This window comes from Triticum aestivum, chromosome 3D (genome assembly GCF_018294505.1).
Source record: "Triticum aestivum cultivar Chinese Spring chromosome 3D, IWGSC CS RefSeq v2.1, whole genome shotgun sequence".
NCBI lineage: Eukaryota > Viridiplantae > Streptophyta > Magnoliopsida > Poales > Poaceae > Triticum > Triticum aestivum.
In genome coordinates this window covers 232,915,442-232,933,203 of record NC_057802.1, presented here as the reverse complement: position 1 = coordinate 232,933,203, position 17,762 = coordinate 232,915,442, and the positions used below count along the sequence as shown (strand labels likewise).

At 44.6% G+C, this 17,762-nt stretch overlaps 1 long non-coding RNA gene across 1 annotated transcript; it reads left to right on the top strand.

Annotated features, from left to right (window-relative positions):
* The first annotated feature begins 14,682 nt into the window (after positions 1 to 14,682).
* LOC123078299 (uncharacterized) lies at positions 14,683 to 16,642 on the top strand. Its single transcript, XR_006437323.1, has 2 exons — positions 14,683 to 15,167; positions 15,761 to 16,642. It is a non-coding gene; the product is annotated as an uncharacterized lncRNA (long non-coding RNA).
* Positions 16,643 to 17,762: the final 1,120 nt, after the last annotated feature.

The following is a 17,762-nucleotide window of genomic DNA, read 5'->3' as shown; positions in this document are numbered from 1 at the left end:
GTTGTTTTTTTGTTTTTCCTGCTTTTCTTCATTACTCATCTGTGCATATCGCTCTCTAACTCTTTCTTCTTTGTTCCTTGGCATCCACTAACAAAGATTGAAACTCAATTGGCTTTCCTGCACGGTAGTTTTGGAATGTGTAAGAGTATGTTATTTAATAGAAATGAGAAACTAATTGGAATCGATATATGCATCAGCAACAGTGGTTAATGTGTTATTTAATAAAAAGGAATAAACTAATTAAAATTGATATATGCATCAGCATAGGTCTTGAGCTCTAGAAAATGGTGGAAAGAATTATTTATCAAGTTACAGGAAAGAAAACTGCTACAGAGAGTCAAGGGTCCTTGGTCCTTTCTTATTTTGTGTTGTTCTGTCCATTTTAGAATTATATTAGTGATATCTTCTTGGTGAACTCTGCGGAAATTTTAAGCTTATCATTTCTACTGTTTTCTTAAAAAGAGAATTATTTGATTTGCATTTCAGTTAGCAAAATTAAGCAGTTCATGCCTTGGAATAGATATCAAATAATCCTTGAAGTGATTATTAGTTAGAGTTATAATATAGGTCATGTACCCCTTTGTATTTATCCTGTTGTATAAGGGGTTTCCTGCATATGTTCCACACCTGTACATGTATATATATCGGCCTATGGCCTCATGGGAATACAAGTTGCTTATTCCTAACATGGTATTAGAGCATTAGGTCTCTTTTTTTCGCACGCGCAACTCGTGCTTCGATCCACTCCCGCCGCCGCCGCGTTCTCTCTTCGCCTCGGCGCCGCTGCTGCGTCCCCTCCCGCCAGGCGCCTCTCCTCCCGATCGTGTCCAGTCTTCTCCTCTTCTCCTCGATCGAAGCAGGGAGGCCCCCGATCGATCTCCTGCGCCCAGCCGGCCCCGATCGATCTCGTCACGCTCTAGCCGGTCCGATCGGCGCAGCTCCCAGCCGGCCTGCTCCCGTCCAAGATCCAGCCGGCTTGCTCCCTCCTGCGCTCAGCCGGCCCTGATCGACGCCGCTCCCAGCCGGCCTGCTCCTGCCTAGCCGGCCCCGATCGAGATCCCCTGCCGCCCGTGCCGGATCCCGCTCCCAGCCGCCGTCCTCGTCCGGCCTCTGCTGCTTTCGGATCTTTGCCCAAAAAAAAACAAAAAACAAAAAATGTCTGCTGCATCGGGCTATGTTGCTGTCCCTCACTGTCCGGTGATCTTCGATGGTACCAACTACACCGAGTTCGCTGGCTTCATGTGCATTCACATGCGCGGCATTCGTCTCTGGGGTGTTCTTTCTAGCGAGGTCTGCTGTCCGCCACGTCCGGTCCCTCCGGTGGCCCCTACTCCGCCGACTCCACTGGTTCTTCCTACGGATGCTACTCAGGCCGCCAAGGATGCGGCTAAGCTTGCTGATGAGACTGTTGATCGTGCTTATGATGAGAGGGTTTTGGCTTATGAGGAGGCTCTTCAGACGTATCATGGTGCTTTGTCTGTTTACACCCAGTGGCTTGATGATGATGCTCGTGCTGCAGCTGTTCTCACTGCTAGTGTTCTGCCTCAGTTTGCTTCTGAGTTTCTGGGTCTTCCTACTGTCTTTCAGATGTGGACCTGTCTTCGTCAGCGCTATGAGCCCTCTGGTGATGCCTTATACCTTTCTGTGGTGCGTCAGGAGCATGCTCTTCAGCAGGGTGACTCTACTGTTGATGACTTTTATGCACAGAGTTCTGCTATCTGGCGCCAGCTTGATTCTCTCCGCAGTGCTGGTTGTCGTACTTGCCCCTGCTGCCAGGCTGTCCAGGCCAACTTGGAGTTTCATCGCGTCTACGAGTTCCTGTCTCGCGCCGAGTTTGAGCCCCGGCGTGCTCAGTTGTTCGCTCGTGGCCGCATTTCTCTCATGGAGGCGCTTTCAGAGATTCGTGCTGAGGAGACTCGCTTACGTGGTGCTGGTTTGCTGGAGGTTCCCTCTGTGCTTGCTACTCGGGCTTCTTCCACTCCACCTGCTGCACCGCCCCATTCTCGCTCGAGTGCTCCGCCGCTCTTGCCCACTCCTTCTGGAGGCTCAGGTCGCCCCCGTTCACATTGTGACTACTGCAACATTGATGGTCATATTGAGTCCCAGTGCTACACAAAGCGGAAACACCTACGCAAGGCGCGCTCATCCTCCTCAGGGACTTCGTCATCTCCCTCGACAGCTTCAGCCATTGCTTTGACTGAGCAGGATATTCTGAGACTTAAGCGTCTGCTCGCGGCCTCAGGTTCTTCCTCGACGGGTACTGCTGGTTCTGTGACTGATGCTTCCCGCACTGAGCACCCGCCCTCTACACAGTCAGGTACATCCCCATGGGTTCTGGACTCTGGAGCTTCTTTTCATATGTCTTCTCATTCTTCCGCTTTGTCCTCTCTTCGATCGCTGGATTCTCCTGTTCATGTCTTCACTGCTGATGGTACTCCACTTTCTGTTGCTAGTAGAGGCCATCTTTCCACTCCTTATTCTGTTCCTGATGTTGCTCATGTTCCTCGACTTACCATGAATCTGTTTTCTGCCGGTCAACTTACTGATTCTGGTTGTCGTGTCATCCTTGACGTTGACTCTTGTTCTGTCCAGGATCGTCGCACGCACACTCTGGTTGGGGCTGGCCCTCGCCGCCGTGATTCTCAGGGTCTTTGGGAGTTGGACTGGCTTCATGTTCCTTCCGCTGCCACCACCATCGCCAGTCCCTCCGCTGCTGTCGCCTCTGTTACTGGTTCCTTCAAGCAGTGGCATCATCGACTTGGTCATCTGTGTGGTTCTCGGTTATCGTCTTTAGTTCGTCGAGGTCTTCTGGGGTCTGTCTCAGGAGATGTCTCTTTAGAGTGTCAGGGTTGTCGTCTTGGCAAGCAGATTCAGTTACCATATTCACATAGTGAGTCAGTGTCTAAGCGTCCTTTTGATTTAGTCCATTCTGATGTATGGGGTCCGGCTCCTTTCGCTTCGAAAGGTGGTCATAAATACTATATTATTTTCATCGATGATTTTTCTCGTTACACATGGCTTTATTTCATGACTTCTCGTAGTGAGGTGTTGTCTATTTATAAGCGTTTTGCTGCCATGGTTCATACTCAGTTCTCTTCACCCATTCGTGTTTTTCGTGCTGACTCCGCTGGCGAGTATATCTCTAAGATGTTGCGTGGTGTCCTTGCTGAGCAGGGTACTCTTGCCCAGTTCTCTTGTCCTGGTGCTCATGCTCAGAATGGCGTGTCTGAGCGCAAGCATCGTCACCTTCTTGAGACGGCTCGTGCGATGATGATCGCCGCCTCTCTTCCGCCTCATTTTTGGGCTGAGGCTATCTCCACTTCCGCCTATCTCATCAACCTTCAGCCGTCCGCTGCTTTGCAGGGTGGTGTTCCTTTTGAGCGTCTTTTTGATCGTTCTCCCGATTATTCGATGCTTCGCTTGTTTGGTTGTGTTTGCTATGTTCTTCTTGCCCCTCGCGAACGCACCAAACTGACCGCTCAGTCTGTTGAGTGTGTCTTCTTAGGCTACAGTGATGAACATAAGGGCTATCGTTGTTGGGATCCTACCGGTCGTCGGATGCGTATATCTCGAGATGTGACTTTTGATGAGTCTCGTCCTTTCTACCCACGCCCATCTTCATCGATTTTTTCCGTGGAGGATATCTCTTTCCTCACTTTTCCTGACTCACCTATCACCCCCGTCGCGCCTGTGCCTATTCGTTCCACTCCCTCTGCTTCTCCACGCCTCGTCGATTTGCAGCCACCATCTTCCCCGGTCTCCTCACCTAGCATGTCACCGGATTCTACACCTTCATCTCCGGTGACTTCTTCGTCGCCACCCCCCGATTCTACCTTGGCAATTCCTCCTTCTCTTGTTCCATCTTTTCCTCAGCATTACACTCGTCGTTCACGACTTGTGGATGCTTCCTTGGATGAGTCGTCCTCTTCCTCTCAGCCTACTTATGGCTTGCGTTCTCGTCCTCGTCCGCCTATTGATCGCTTTGGATTTCCCACCGCTGGTGCTGCTGTTCTTGAGCCGACTTCTTACCGTCAGGCTGTTGTTCATCCTTGCAGTTTGCGATGGCAAAGGAGATTGCTGCTCTTGAACGCACTGGTACCTGGGATCTGGTTTCTCTTCCTCCCGGAGTCCGTCCCATCACTTGTAAGTGGGTCTACAAGGCTAAGACTCGCTCTGATGGTTCTCTTGAGCGTCACAAAGCTCGTCTCGTGGCTCGTGGTTTTCAGTAGGAGCATGGTCGTGATTATGACGAGACTTTTGCTCCTGTGGCCCATATGACCACTATTCGTACACTTCTTGCCGTTGCCTCTGCACGCCACTGGTCTATATCTCAGCTTGATGTTAAGAATGCCTTTATTAATGGTGAGCTGCGTGAGGAGGTGTACATGCAGCCACCACCTGGGTATTCTGTTCCTGATGGCATGGTGTGTCGTCTTCGTCGCTCTCTCTATGGCCTTAAGCAAGCCCCTCGCGCCTTGTTTGAGCGTTTTGCCTCTGTTGTCACTTCTGCTGGTTTTTCAGCAAGTGCTCATGATCCAGCATTGTTTATTCACCTTTCTCCTCGTGGCCGTACTCTTCTTCTCTATGTTGATGATATGGTCATCACTGGGGATGACCCCGAGTATATTGCCTTTGTAAAGGCCCGTCTTAGTGAGCAGTTTCTTATGTCTGATCTTGGACCTCTTCGCTACTTTCTTGGGATTGAAGTCTCTTCTACCTCTGATGGCTTTTTTATATCCCGGGAAAAGTATATCCAGGATCTTCTTGCTCGTGCTGCTCTTACTGACGAGCGCATTGTTGAGACTCCTATGGAGCTCAATGTTCACCTCCGTGCTACTGATGGTGATCCTCTCTCTGACCCGACGCGTTATCGTCATCTTGTTGGCAGTCTTGTCTATCTAGCTGTCACTCGTCCGGACATCTCTTATCCGGTTCATATTCTGAGTCAGTTTGTCTCTGCTCCCACATCGGTTCACTATAGTCATCTCCTTCGTGTTCTCCGATATCTTCGGGGCACGATCTCTCACCGTCTATTCTTTCCTAACTCCAGTTCTTTACAGCTTCAGGCCTATGCGGATGCTATGTGGGCTAGTGATCCTTCTGATCGCCGTTCACTTTCTGCTTACTGTGTTTTTCTTGGCGGTTCTCTCATTGCCTGGAAGACGAAGAAACAGATTGCAGTTTCCCGTTCTAGTGCTGAGGCTGAGTTGCGAGCCATGGCTCTTTTGACGGCAGAGGTGACTTGGTTACGGTGGTTACTTCAGGATTTTGGTGTTTCTGTCACTACACCGACTCTGCTCTTATCTGACAGTACAGGTGCTATTAGCATTGCGAGCGATCCTGTGAAGCATGAGCTCACCAAGCATATTGGTGTTGATGCTTCCGTGTGCGTAGGAAATTTTTTGAAATTACTACGTTCCCCAACAGTGGTATCAGAGTCTGGTTTTATGCGTTGATGTTATGCACGAGTAGAACACAAGTGAGTTGTGGGCGATATAAGTCATACTGCTTAGCAGCATGTCATACTTTGGTTCGGCGGTATTGTGAGATGAAGCGGCCCGGACCGACATTACGCGTACGCTTACGCGAGACTGGTTTCACCGTTGCGAGCACTCGTTGCTTAAAGGTGACCGGCGGGTGTCTGTCTCTCTCACTTTAGTTGAACCGAGTGTGGCTACGCCCGGTCCTTGCGAAGGTTAAAACAGCAACAACTTGACAAACTATCGTTGTGATTTTGATGCGTAGGTAAGAACGGTTCTTGCTAAGCCCGTAGCAGCCACGTAAAATTTGCAACAACAAAGTAGAGGACATCTAACTTGTTTTTGCAGGGCATGTTGTGATGTGATATGGTCAAGACATGATACTATATTTTATTGTATGAGATGATCATGTTTTGTAACCGAGTTATCGGCAACTGGCAGGAGCCATATGGTTGTCGCTTTATTGTATGCAATGCAATCGCCATGTAATTGTTTTACTTTATCACTAAGCGGTAGCGATAGTCGTAAAAGCAATAAGTTGGCGAGACGACAACGATACTACGATGGAGATCAAGGTGTCGCGCCGGTGACGATGGTGATCATGACGGTGCTTCGGAGATGGAGATCACAAGCACAAGATGATGATGGCCATATCATATCACTTATATTGATTGCATGTGATGTTAATCCTTTATGCATCTTATCTTGCTTTGATTGACGGTAGCATTATAAGATGATCTCTCACTAAAATTTCAAGATAAAAGTGTTCTCCCTGAGTATGCACCGTTGCAAAAGTTCTTCGTGCTGAGACACCACGTGATGATCGGGTGTGATAGGCTCTACGTTCAAATACAACGGGTGCAAAACAGTTGCACACGCGGAATACTCAGGTTAAACTTGACGAGCCTAGCATATGCAGATATGGCCTCGGGACACGGAGACCGAAAGGTCGAGCGTGAATCATATAGTAGATATGATCAACATAGTGATGTTCACCGTTGAAACTACTCCATCTCACGTGATGATCGAACATGGTTTAGTTGATATGGATCACGTGATCACTTAGAGGATTAGAGGGATGTCTATCTAAGTGGGAGTTCTTAAGTAATATGATTAATTGAACTTAAATTTATCATGAACTTAGTCCTGATAGTATTTTTGCAAATTATGTCATAGATCAATAGCTCGCGTTGTTGCTTCCCTGTGTTTATTTTTGATATGTTCCTAGAGAAAATTATGTTGAAAGATGTTAGTAGCAAAGATGCGGATTGGATCCGTGATCTAAGGATTATCCTCATTGCTGCACAGAAGAATTATGTCCTTAATGCACTGCTAGGTGACAGACCTATTGCAGGAGCAGATGCAGACGTTATGAACGTTTGGCTAGCTCAATATGATGACTACTTGATAGTTTAGTGCACCATGCTTAACGGCTTAGAATCGGGACTTCAAAGACGTTTTGAACGTCATGGACCATATGAGATCTTCCAGGAGTTGAAGTTAATATTTCAAGCAAATACCCGAGTTGAGAGATATGAAGTCTCCAACAAGTTCTATAGCTAAAAGATGGAGGAGAATCGCTCAACTAGTGAGCATGTGCTCAGATTGTCTGGGTACTACAATCGCTTGAATCAAGTGGAAGTTAATCTTCCAGATAAAATAGTGATTGAAAGAATTCTCTAGTCACCATCACCAAGTTTGTAGAACTTCGTGATGAACTACAGTATGCAAGGGATGACGAAAGTAATTCCCGAGCTCTTCGTGATGCTGAAATCGACGAAGGTAGAAATCAAGAAAAACATCAAGTGTTGATGGTTGACGAGACCACTAGTTTCAAGAAAAGGGCAAAGGGAAGAAGGGGAACTTCAAGAAGAACGGCAAGCAAGTTGCTGCTCAAGTGAAGAAGCCTAAGTCTGGTCCTAAGCCTGAGACTAAGTGCTTCTACTGCAAAGGGACTGGTCACTGGAAGCGGAACTACCCCAACTATTTGGTGGATAAGAAGGATGGCAAAGTGAACAAAGGTATATTGGATATACATGTTATTGATGTGTACTTTACTAGTGTTTATAGCAACCCCTCGGTATTTGATACTGGTTCAGTTGCTAAAGTAGTAACTCGAAACGGGAGTTGCAGAATAAACAGAGACTAGTAAAAGGCGAGGTGACGATGTGTGTTGGAAGTAGTTCCAAGATTGATATGATCATCATCGCACACTCCCTATACTTTCGGGATTAGTGTTGAAACTAAATAAGTGTTATTTGGTGTTTGCGTTGAGCATGAATATGATTTGATCATGTTTATTGCAATACGGTTATTCATTTAAGTTAGAGAACAATTGTTGTTCTGTTTACATGAATAAAAACCTTCTATGGTCATACACACCAATGAAAATGGTTTGTTGGATCTCGATCGTAGTGATACACATATTCATAATATTGAAGCCAAAAGATGCAAAGTTAATAATGATAGTGCAACTTATTTGTGGCACTGCCGTTTAGGTCATATTGGTGTAAAGCGCATGAAGAAACTCCATACTGATGGGATTTTGGAATCACTTGATTATGAATCACTTGATGCTTGCGAACCGTGCCTCATGGGCAAGATGACTAAAACGCCGTTCTCTGGAACTATGGAGAGAGCAACAGATTTGTTGGAAATCATACATACAGATGTATGTGGTCCGATGAAAATTGAGGCTCGTAGCCGGTATCATTATTTTCTGACCTTCACAGATGATTTGAGCAGATATGGGTATATCTACTTAATGAAACAGAAGTCTGAAACATTTGAAAAGTTCATATAATTTCAGAGTGAAGCGGAAAATCATCGTAACAAGAAAATAAAGTTTCTACGATCTGATCGTGGAGAAGAGTATTTGAGTTACGAGTTTGGCCTTCAGTTAAAACAATGTGAAATAGTTTCACTACTCACGCCACCTGGAACACCACGGTGTAATGGTGTGTCCGAACATCGTAACCGTACTTTAGATATGGTGCGATATATGATGTCTCTTACCGATCTACCACTATCGTTTTGGGGTTATGCATTAGAGACAGCTGCATTCACGTTAAATAGGGTACCATCTAAATCCGTTGAGACGACATCTTATGAACTGTGGTTTGGCAAAAAACCAAAGTTGTCGTTTCTTAAAGTTTGGGGTTGCGATGCTTATGTGAAAAGGTTTCATCCTGATAAGCTCAAACCCAAATCGGAGAAATGTGTCTTCATAGGATACCCAAAGGAGACAGTTGGGTACACCTTCTATCACAGATCCGAAGGCAAGACATTCGTTGCTAAAAATGGATCCTTTCTAGAGAAGGAGTTTCTCTCGAAAGAAGTGAGTGGGAGGAAAGTAGAACTTGATGAGGTAACTGTACCTGCTCCCTTATTGGAAAGTAGTTCATCACAGAAATATGTTCCTGTGACTCCTACACCAATTAGTGAGGAAGTTAATGATGATGATCATGTAACTTCAGATCAAGTTACTACCAAACCTCGTAGGTAAACCAGAGTAAGATCCTCACCAGAGTGGTACGGTAATCCTGTTCTGGAGGTTATGTTACTAGACCATGACGAACCTACGAACTATGAGGAAGCGATGATGAGCCCAGATTCCGCAAAATGGCTTGAGGCCATGAAATCTGAGATGAGATCCATGTTTGAGAACAAAGTATGGACTTTGATTGACTTGCCCAATGATCGGCAAGCCATTGAGATTAAATGGATCTTCAAGAGAAAGACAGACAATGATAGTAGTGTTACTGTCTACAAAGCTAGAATTGTCGCAAAAAGGTTTTCGACAAGTTCAAGGTGTTGACTACGATGAGAGTTTCTCACTCGTATCTATGCTTAAGTCTGTCTGAATCATGTTAGCAATTGCCGCATTTTATGAAATATGGCAAATGGATAAACAAAACTGCATTCCTTAATGGATTTATTAAGGAAGAGTTGTATATGATGCAACCAGAAGGTTTTGTCAATCCTAAAAGTGCTAACAAAATATGCAAGCTCCAGCGATCCATCTATGGACTGGTGCAAACATCTCAGAGTTGGAATATACGCTTTGATAAGTTGATCAAAGGATATAGTTTTATACAGACTTGCGGTGAAGCCTGTATTTACAAGAAAGTGAGTGGGAGCACTACAACATTTCTGATAAGTATATGTGAATGACATATTATTGATCGGAAATAATGTAGAATTATTCTGCAAAGCATAAAAGGAGTGTTTGAAAGGAGTTTTTCAAAGAAAGACCTCGGTGAAGCTGCTTACATATTGAGCATCAAGATCTATAGAGATAGATCAAGACGCTTGATAAGTTTTTTTTTCAATGAGTACATACCTTAACAAGATTTTGAAGTAGTTCAAAATAGAACAGTCAAAGAAAGAGTTCTTGCCTGTGTTACAAGGTGTGAAATTGAGTAAGACTCAAAGCCCGACCACGGTAGAAGATAGAAAGAGAATGAAAGTCATTCCCTATGCCTTGGCCATAGGTTCTATAAAGTATGCCATGCTGTGTACCAGATCTATTGTATACCCTACACTGATTTTGGCAAGGGAGAACAATAGTGATCTAGGAGTAGATCACTGGACAGCGGTCAAAATTATCCTTAGTGGAATAAGGATATGTTTCTCGATTATGGAAGTGACAAAAGGTTCGTCGTAAAGGGTTACGTCGATGCAAGTTTTGACACTAATCTAGATGACTCTAAGTCTCGGTCTAGATACATATTGAAAAGTGAAAGCAATTAGCTAGAGTAGCTCCATGCAGAGCATTGTAGACATAGAAATTTGCAAAATACTTACGGATCTGAATGTGACAGACACGTTGACTAAAATTATCTCACAATCAAAACATGATCACACCTTAGTACTCTTTGGGTGTTAATCACATAGCGATGTAAACTAGATTATTGACTCTAGTAAACCCTTTGGGTGTTGGTCACATGACGATGTGAACTATGGGTGTTAATCACATGGTAATGTGAACTATTGATATTAAATCACATGGCGATGTGAACTAGATTATTGACTCTAGTGCAAGTGGGAGACTGAAGGAAATATGCCCTAGAGGCAATAATAAAGTTATTATTTATTTCCTTATATCATGATAAATGTTTATTATTCATGCTAGAATTGTATTAACAGGAAACATAATACATGTGTGAATACATAGACAAACAGAGTGTCACTAGTATGCCTCTACTTGACTAGCTCGTTAATCAAAGATGGTTATGTTTCCTAGCCATAGACATGAGTTGTCATTTGATTAACGGGATCACCTCATTAGGAGAATGACGTGATTGACTTGACCCATTCCGTTAGCTTAGCACTCGATCGTTTAGTATGTTGCTATTGCTTTCTTCATGACTTATACATGTTCCTATGACTATGAGATTATGCAACTCCCGTTTACCGGAGGAACACTTTGTGTGCTACCAAACGTCACAACGTAACTGGGTGATTATAAAGGTGCTCTACAGGTGTCTCCAAAGGTACTTGTTGGGTTGGCGTATTTCGAGATTAGGATTTGTCACTCCGATTGTCGGAGAGGTATCTCTGGGCCCACTCGGTAATGCACATCACTATAAGCCTTGCAAGCATTGTAACTAATGAGTTAGTTGCGGGATGATGTATTACGGAACGAGTAAAGAGACTTGCCGGTAACGAGATTGAACTAGGTATTGAGATACCGACAATCGAATCTCGGGCAAGTAACATACCGATGACAAAGGGAACAACGTATGTTGTTATGCGGTCTGACCGATAAAGATCTTCGTAGAATATGTGGGAGCCAATATGGGCATCCAGGTCCCGCTACTGGTTATTGACCGGAGAGGTGTCTCGGTCATGTCTACATAGTTCTCGAACCCGTAGGGTCCGCACGCTTAACGTTACGATGACAGTTATATTATGAGTTTATATGTTTTGATGTACCGAAGGAGTTCGGAGTCCCGGATGATATCGGGGACATGACGAGGAGTCTCGAAATGGTCGAGACGTAAAGATCGATATATTGGACGACTATATTCGGACATCGGAAAGGTTCCGAGTGATTCGGGTATTTTTCGGAGTACCGGAGAGTTACGAGAATTCGTATTGGGCCTTAATGGGCCATACGGGAAAGGAGAGAAAGGCCCCAAAGGGTGGCCGCACCCCTCCCCATGGACTAGTCCGAATTGGACTAGGGAGGGGGGCGCCCCCTTCCTTCTTTCTCCTTGTCCCTTCCCTTTTCCTACTCCAACAAGGAAAGGAGGAGTCCTACTCCCGGTGGGAGTAGGACTCCCCCCTTTGGCGCGCCTCTCCCCTTGGCCGGCTGCCTCCCCCTTGCTCCTTTATATACGGGGGCAGGGGGCACCCCAAAGACACGACAATTGATATACGATATTTTAGCCGTGTGCGGTGCCCCCCTCCACCATATTACACCTCGATAATATCGTTGCGGAGTTTAGGCGAAGCCCTGCGTCGGTAGAACATCATCATCGTCACCACGCCGTCGTGCTGACCAAACTCTCCCTCAACACTCGGCTGGATCGGAGTTCGAGGGACGTCATCGAGCTGAACGTGTGCTGAACTCGGAGGTGCCGTGCGTTCGGTACTTGATCGGTCGGATCGTGAAGACGTACGACTACATCAACCGCGTTGTGATAACACTTCCGCTTTCGGTCTACGAGGGTACGTGGACAACACTCTCCCCTCTCGTTGCTATGCATCACCATGATCTTGCGTGTGCGTAGGAAATTTTTTGAAATTACTACGTTCCCCAACACCTTCTTCATGTATTCCATCATCATTGTATGTTCAGAGTAACAACAAATTTTGGCAACACTGATTATAAGCAAGAAATGAGGAGGATAGAACAAAATTATTTAGGCACTCTATTTTTATTTCCATGCCTCAGAGTTATGCCATCTGATGAACATGGTTTCCTACTAGAGAAACATATATAAATGAACGAACAATCGAAAAAGAACTTGTGCCTAAATGACAGAGTCTGACATAGCTTTGTATCAAGCATAGCAGAAGGGACATAAACTGATGTCTATTTACTTTTTCGTTACACTTATATATAAAACTGAAACCAACCTTTAATTGTTTGTTAATAAAGTGCATCTTTTACTTCATTGACAATAGCTTTGTATACTTTCAACTTTCATGTATTAACCATTTTCTCAAGATCATCAGACATCACACTCATACTATTGTACATCACATCAAGATTCAGGTCATAACACAATGAACCATACTGTGATTTTAAATGAAAAAAGAAAATGAGGAATACAAGAATCCATATTGTGCAAAATTACAGGGTCGCTAACATTTTGATTTTATCCAAACTGATTCAACTTACTGGAATCTAGAAGGAATAGAACAGTGGCACTGACATTTCGTTTTTCTCATATATAGAAACAATTCAACTTTCTGGCACTAACCATAGTATAGTTTCATTCATCCAATCTGTTTCTAAGGCAAGGTAATAATGTGTGAAACCCAACAGGGGATTGAACACTATTTATCAAACAAAGCTTAGTGGAGTCAAACTCATCTCATAGCTCTAGCTGCATCCCGGATGGTCACACACACACACATGTCTATTTCCTGATACTAAAAATATCATTGTTCCATTCATTTCTTTGCACAGCAACAAGACACAAGTTATAAGCTTCAAGATAGTATTCAAGTGCAGCTCCTCAAGTGAATTCAATCCATACAGAGATGTGCTCCTGTAGCTAACATTCATTATACATAAGGCCCCATTTAGTACATCTTACCAAATGGACAGAGCTAATAAACTCGTCACCTACCCAAATTCTGCTTCACCACCTACTCAAATTCCACTCCACCACATCATCTCTCCAGTTACTACATATATATGTTGATCACATTTATTCCTCTCCTCTGTCCATAATTACCATCTTCTCTCTATATTCCTAACCCTCTCAGATTGCGTTTGGTGTATCACAAACTGGACTATACCTGATTGTAGCCTCCACACGTGTTTCATTGGAAATTTTACAAAATGCCGATTCAGCCCTACACGATAAATTGCATTCCTGTACTACTTCTCTATCCCCAACTTCTAAATCTTCTTTGCTATGTTCAGATAAATGATTTCATGACGGCATCTTAATCTAGAGTACATATTGTTCTCTAATATGTAAATCTGGTAAGAATAGAGATTACCCAGAAACAAATTGATGATTTACCTAAACTGAAGCCAAATCTTGAAAAAAGAAACCAAGCATCAACAACACAGTCATAGTTAATCAAGAATTTCTTTGACAAAGAAAATGTTTATTGTGCCCTCATGTACAGGGTTTTACCTGATTGGTGGGGATTTTGGGGTGGGTTTTGATCACCTAAGCTTTGTGCAATATCTTCTCACCAGCGTGAAACAACAGTCACCACCTGCGGGGTAGGAATGGAATTAGCATGGGTGGAAGAAGGGATAGTAGAGGAAAGGGGAGAAACAAAGATAGAGGCCAACCTAGCCGAGAACCGTGCTGAGTAAGAGCGGTGATTCAGTTTTAAAGAAAAGGAGCAAGAACGGTGATTGAGAGGGCCATGCGAGGGAGCATATATACAACACAAGTTGGAAAATAGAAAGACACACACCTTGATTAATTGCCATCGGCGAGTGCCATACATCATCCACCATGAATGACCCTAGAAACTGAAGATTGATTACCTTCTTCAAATCCCAAAGGACCAGTTTCGATTGTCGATCTGCCTCACGGGACTGCCGAACACCCTGAATACCTATTGCCTCGACCCGCATGGCACCCGTCAGCTGGATCCCCTCGTAGACAAATCGCATGCGTCGGTTGAATCCAGGGATTCTCGCGTCGCCTGCATCCCGCTCGGCTGGATCGAGCCAATCAATCCTATTGACCTTTCCTCTGGCAGGGACCGAACGATTTTTCTTCGGGAGGCTAGGGATTCGGCGCTCAGGTCGATGATCTGGCCCTATAGCATGCGGGTTAGACAAATGGGCCGGCACAAAAGCCCAGTGCACCACATATCTCCGTTTTTTCTTCCGGAGTAGAGGCCCTTTAGGACAGTTGGGCCAGGAAAAAAACTGCGGTGGAGCTCGACATTGGCAGTAGATCTAACGACTCAGATCGACCAGATCACTCGAATGGACGGCCATAAACACTGAAGTCGTGAGAAGGCTCCCTTTAGGCTCAGTTTTACTGTCCTAAATATCCGTTCGCCCTCCAAAAAACCTTGCCGTCGCTCCCACGCGTAGCACCGGTCCTCCTTCCACCTTCCCCTTCCACCCATCTGGCCTTCCCGCCCGCCTCCCCCCGATCCCCACGCATCTCCTCCGGTGGCCGCCTTCGGCGAGTGGAATCTGTTCCTCACTGGCTCGCTGCATTCTTCCCCTGCGGGGTGTTGGTGTGGGGATGGGATCTGACAGGATCGGGATGAGGAGGCGGCTGCGAGGTACACGCTCTGGACGCCGCGCGTGTATGCGCTCATTGCCGAGGCCGATGCCGCTCTTTCTGGAGGCTGACGCAGCTCTTACTGGAAGAAATCCCACGGGGTCAAGCGGGGTGACGAGGGCACCTACATCCTTTCCTGTTTGGGCGCTGGAGGGCGACGGGAGTCATCGATTCTCCGTCTGGCTCCTGCACTAGGGGACTGCGGCTGCTACAAAAGATGCAGCAATTGAAAGATGCACAGGTCAGCAACGCCTCCTCCCCCTCGCATGGCTCCTTCGGACCTGTAGATAAGTGTTTGCATGCTTTCTGATATGGCATCGTGTATGCGATGTACTGATGTTGCAAGTGAGACTATTCCAATTAACTTGTAGATTTCATGCATCCTATAAAGCCATAACTCCTGCGTGCAATCTAGCTCACACGAGCAAATTTCTGACTTAGCTTCTAATCTAATTGCCTTGAATTCGTGTACATAATTATATTATGGCAGAAATTTAAGTATTGTCTCGATTAGAATTGCCGCATGGGTACCAGTTTTTCTCCATTAAAATACCTCATGTAATGCTACGTTCCATATTTTCTGCATAACGGTAAGTTCATATTTACAGTGGACTTTGCCTTGGTTTCTCTTGTCATATTTCTTGTACACTAGAAGAAGTATTATATACTGTTTTAGCATACAGGAGTATTTTTTTACTGAAGTGTGCAGCTAGATCTTCCAATTTTGCTTCAATATGTTCTCCCATATGCACGACAATTGGGCCTCTTTTTGTCAATTTTAGGAGCAGGCTTTCATAATGAACTGTGTGATTAATGATAGTCCTCACCCTACAGGTACTTGATGAGATGCCACTAAGTCAGTTTGTTATCTCAGGTTATATTGGACGGTAATTTATTTTACAATACAACTACATCTTTCTTGAATCAGACTCGGCCTATTTCTGTGCAATTTTGTTCTATAGCTATTTTTTGGGTGGCTTTCTTTGTTTTGCTTTATGTTGTATAGTCAGTACAAAACTCAAGCCCCATCATCTGACAATTCTGTAGTAATGACTGAAACTATTCGAGGACAAATCTTCGATTGTTGTTGTCGTTGGAAATTTAGAGTTGCATGGTTGGCATGGTCAACATGGCAAAGAAAGTATAGAAGATTTGCCAAACCAGGTATGGGCTTGTAGAGTACCTCAGGTAATCAGATTCTGCACCCAAATTTAATTTTACTTGCTTTTAAATGATTCTAGGGCACATGATGTTGATATGCTAGATTGTGTTGTAGTTTATGCTTGTCTGATTATGTATATTTTCTTCCAGAATGTCATATTTCTTTTTTGAGAAATTATATAGGTGTAGGCTGAGCATGGACGTTTGCGCTGTTGTGTGTTGAGGTCAATCTCAGTTTGGTACACAGCAGAGCTAAGGGCGTGCACTCGCCAAATATGGTGTATGTCGGACTTTCCCCATTTATTTTTTCTCACACCATACGAGAATTATACAACTAAATATATCGAGATTAACATTAGTTTCCCCTGCTGAAGCTTGTGCAATTGTATTTATGTTGAGCAGAGAATTGGTCAACAATAAAGGAGAACAAGAATTGTATTTTGTATTACTATTTTTATACAAACTTTCTTCCCACACCATTATGTAATCTTTCCCTTTTTGGGTTGCAGTGTGGTCTCTGCTAACCAGATTTTATATATGATCACTGCTAAATTACAACTTGATGCCAAATGCACAAGCATCCTTTGCAGATTTCAAATGCCCAGCGATATCTTATTACATATATGAGTACCGGCATTGTGAATCTATTTGTTTCTGTTGCATATGTAAATGTGAATGGAAACATGTGAGATTTGCGATCAGCTAACCCTAGGAGAAAGTAGCAAGCAGATCAGAGATATTGAGTAACGTATTTAATTCGTCAAACTAACAGTAGCTTTGATCTATCCTAGGAGAAAGTAGCAAGCAGATCAGACATGTTGACGTGAGACATCAGGATCCAGTAAGTAAAGGGTATCACAAACTGCACTAACTAGCTCGTCCAACAATGCCCATCTCGTGCCGGCACAGCAAAGGGCAAGGCGGACACTGGCGTGCTATGTGACTTGTTGACCATGTAGCTCGGGAACACGGTGACACGCTCCATAACTTTAGCCTCATTGTGAGAAAGCTGACGTACTGGCACGGTGCCCTAAGCGTGGAATGCTTATCTACTAATGCCGCTCTTGCATCCGATCCATCATCGGCCACCACTTGTGGAAAATGCACCGGACGTCGAGAGATGGTCTTTTCCCCTTTTCCGCCCTCCTAAATATCAATGGCCGCCCCTCTTCCTTTCATCATCTATTGGTTTCCGCTCTTCTCTTCCTTCCGCTCTCGATCCTTAGATTTCGTTCAACATTACCACCAATTTGGATCGCGATTGACTCGAGCGAGCTTAGTGACTTGCCCAAGAGTGCCCCGAGCCTGACTTTAGTCTGGCAATCCGCCTGGAAAATGTGATTTGCGATGTTAATAATTGAAATTAGTGAGTTTCTTGCCCGATTTTGGGGATTACATGTACATGATTCAGGTCAAACTACCCCTACAAGTGCAGGGATTAAGACAAATTTTACAAAAAAAAACCATGGTATCATACGTGCGTTGCACGTGCACACTTACTAGTTGGATCAAAAAGTAGAAGGATTGGACTAAAGAAGAGGAAAGAGATTGGGTTGGATCGAAGAAAAGGAAGGACACCTGATTTGCGGCGGCGGCGGCGCGATGATCTGCTGCGGGAGGCGTCCTGTAGAGAGGAAGAAGGGGATCGATGAGAAAGAAGGAGGAGACCGATGCG